Source organism: Diachasma alloeum, unplaced genomic scaffold (genome assembly GCF_001412515.2).
Source record: "Diachasma alloeum isolate Michigan unplaced genomic scaffold, Dall2.0 Dall_scaffold_00182, whole genome shotgun sequence".
Taxonomy (NCBI): Eukaryota; Metazoa; Arthropoda; class Insecta; order Hymenoptera; family Braconidae; genus Diachasma; species Diachasma alloeum.
In genome coordinates, this window is record NW_021680348.1 from 292,127 (window position 1) to 295,261 (window position 3,135).

The window sequence follows — 3,135 nt, forward strand, 5'->3', positions numbered from 1 at the left end:
TCGTGAATTTTGGGTTTTGGTGGCAAACTATAGCTCAGCCGCACGAGCTATAGTGTAAGAGGGACTCACTTCACGTCTTACTTAACAGGCCATGGCCCGTAAATCGTGAAATCGGGGCTAGTTTTTACTTACCGGCCCATGGCCTGGTAAATCCCACTTACGGGTTCTAAAACACACCACGAAAACGCCACTTAACGGGCATGAATGACAAAAATGTAATTTACGCTTAGGTTTTTCTGTGTGTAGGCCACACCTACTTCCACCAAGCCCTACCGGCTGCACTCTAACCCGGGAACAAGCTAAGCGAGGCTTCTGATCTTTTGATTTTCTGACAAGATTTCGCACTTTCGTTGATTACATATTTTGAATGAAAATCTCGAAAATTCTGTGGCACATTACCTCTGGAAAATGATGGACATTTTTTAAGGTCTCTGGTTTTATACAATGTATTCTGAAAAGCACTGTTAATATTGGGACGTAATTCTCGGGGCATCACGGACCCCCGATTCACTACCTAACCCTCTGACACCCAAACATACCCTGAAACGACAACAGATGAGCGCCAGGTCGTTTTTTTTTTAGAATAACCACTGAAAACGAACGAAATAGTCCGCAACTCCGAAACGGTGTCCACTAGCTCAAAACGTGGAGATGCGTGTTGATTACTGAAATAGCTTAGATTGGAGATGTGACTCGGGATGTCTCAGATATTTGAAAAAAATTTCACGGGAAAAAAGAACAATCTAATTAATTCAAAACAGACTTGATAAAAATAAAAATAAATCAAACTAACTTGAATCTCCGTACGATAAATTCGGCGAACAAATTGAAACGAGACAAAATTTATAAACAAAAAAAACAAATAAGTAGTCGCACTTCGTTAACGGAATAAGAGATTCGAATAATTAAAAGAAATAAATTATCTAAGTCACAATAAAATAAATCCATGTGAATCGTACTGACAGATTTAACTCAACACAAAAGTCAGAAAAATCAATTAAAAGTCAAAATAGTCAAAATTAGAATCACAACTTCAGAGTCAGAAAGATGACATCTATACGACTCACGAAACGAAAGACAAAACCAAATTATCATGACATAACGAGGAGTAAGATAGCGCAAGTGCAACAAAACCACAATAGCAGCGGTACGGAACATTAGGCGAGCCGATCGAACACAAAGAATCAAAACACTAGCATCTCACTTATCACGAGTCACAAAATAAACCAAAAATAATAAATTCCGGACTGTGTGCATGGGTATTGGGCGGATATAATCCACCAATTACTGTTGAATATAGGCGTGACATGTCAGACAACATGGGCAATATTTCTTACACTTCCACAATGTGAATAACATCGGTACCAACGTTTCCACTGAAAGACCCGCTTACAATTAGAGAAATGAATGGATGAAAATCTTAAAAATTTGAATCATTAAAAAATCATTTCCTCGGTTTACTGTCGTAAAAGTTGATAAAATTACAATGTAAATGCGAATGAACGAAGAATAATGTATTTCAATACAAGTGCGACGAGTTTTCCACTAGTGTGACGATGAAGACGCGAGGTAAAGCCGACGGCTGCTAATCACGCGAACTGAAAAATCCCAATCGGACATAAGTCGAACTATGTTCTTTCGGTGATACTGTATTGCAGTCGCGTTCCCGTTCTTGGCAACGGGACGCAACTACGTCCTTTGACATAGTATAGCAGTCGCGTTCCTTTTTGAATTTTCATTCATCCTGTACTCTCATGAATCTCATAAATTTTAAATTGTTCTATTTTCTTTTTTTGCGAGTGGCATAAAAATGATTCTATTTCATTTTTATGACGTGGACATAGATTCTAAAGTTTAGAAAAGCCGAGGAAATTCCCCGGTTTCCTAAACAATTTATCATGATTGAAATGAGGCAAAGCCAACCTCTCAAGTGAATGAGGTGAAAGATCTAGTTCATTTGAATGAGGATCAAAAATTACTGTGATGACAATCAAATGATTCCTTTTGAAACAGGATTACGCGTCACTCTGTTATCATATTTGTCCTGATTATTTTTTTCCTCATCATTTCTGCTATTGTTAGAAAATTCTAGGGATATTAAATTCACGGCTGGAAACTACGGGGATAAGTATCGGAGTCGGGTAGGTGAGGTGAATATAAATAGATTCATAAATAAGGTGAATCTATAATCAGTGTTTGAAGAAAAAAACGACTGATGGTGAGTGAAGATGCCCGCTCCCTCCCTCTCCCCCCCGCCCTTCTTTCTTAGGAGATCGTGCGATTTTGAGGAGTCATATACACTGCACACGCTTTAAGGGGGTGATGGGCTTCTATTTCGGTTATCGGGTGGCCCGATCGATGCTCCCGAGAAATTGGAGGGAGAGAAAACGATTTACGTAATTCTGGGTGGGTAAGTGGCACGTTTCTTTTTTGACAATCTCTTATAAACCAATGTGGTGGTTCCTAGAGTAAGGATGCATTATGTGAACGTTGAATTTCTTAATTTAGGCGATTTCTTTACCCTAGCAACTTTAATTTTATTAGTGACTTTAATGAAGATAGATCGCAGAAATACAATTGAAACACGATGAAAAACCACTCCGCAATTCAATTAGTTTATTTCAAACTCATCAAGGAAACGAATTAACCGATACCATAAATTCATCAATATAATCTCAAGATACCCGAGTTTCTTGTTATTCCGGTGAATGACCGCATGAATATCAATTAACAAACCTCCCCTCCTTCTCCGAAGAACCGAAACAAAACCAAAAATCGGCGAAAGAAAATCATGGGAGAACACGTAAAGAAACAATGAGTGAAATGAAAAACAAGGCCTATCCCAGTCCTCGTTCTGAGTCAAAGAATGAACAAAAAGAAAACGACAGGAGACAGAGAGAGAATAAGGTAAATAAATAAATAAAGAATGAAAGTAAAGGAGAAGATGCTATAAGGGGCATTAAAGATGGGGTCGCGCGCAAGCACGGATAAAAGAAGGCAGTTTCTTTGTGCGTTTGCCAGGTGAGCGTTATAAATGAGCTCCTTGTCCCAGCAGGGCCAAAGGAAAGGAAAAAAAGAGAGAATAGGAGTGAGATCGAGAGAGTGGTGGCCGCCACACTCGGCGAGGGTGGCAAT